This window comes from Neophocaena asiaeorientalis, unplaced genomic scaffold, assembly GCF_003031525.2.
Source record: "Neophocaena asiaeorientalis asiaeorientalis breed wild unplaced genomic scaffold, Neophocaena_asiaeorientalis_V1.1 scaffold30, whole genome shotgun sequence".
Classification (NCBI taxonomy): Eukaryota; Metazoa; Chordata; class Mammalia; order Artiodactyla; family Phocoenidae; genus Neophocaena; species Neophocaena asiaeorientalis.
In genome coordinates, this window is record NW_020174923.1 from 7,890,654 (window position 1) to 7,891,098 (window position 445).

Genomic DNA, 445 nt, shown 5'->3' on the forward strand with positions numbered 1-445 from the left:
ACCGTACTGCTTCTGCCAGGACGGCCCTCCCCTCCACCCAGCCAGACCCCTGATGGGGCTTGGGGAACGCAGGGGTCTAAAGATTTGACACCATCTTCTCAAGGACCCCCTTGAGCCCCTCCATGTGACCCCAACCTGGCTTCTTCTCCAACCAAATCTCCCACAAGACCCACAGGCATCCACTGTCCCTTTGGGCCAAGCCCCTGCCCCCTAGCTCCTCACGGCTGACCCTGCCACCCCCCACTCCCAAAATAGAGTTCCAGTTTTTATTCTATGCGAGGCTGGAGGTCAAAAAACAATACTTTCTTAAACAATATCATTTAATACATTTCAGACACCGTCCATACAAAGTTAGCGTTACTTTAAAAAAAATTAGGACCATAATATAAACTGGTAAAAAAAAAAAAAAAAAAAAAAAAGCCTTTTTTCCCTTTGGAAACCCCTG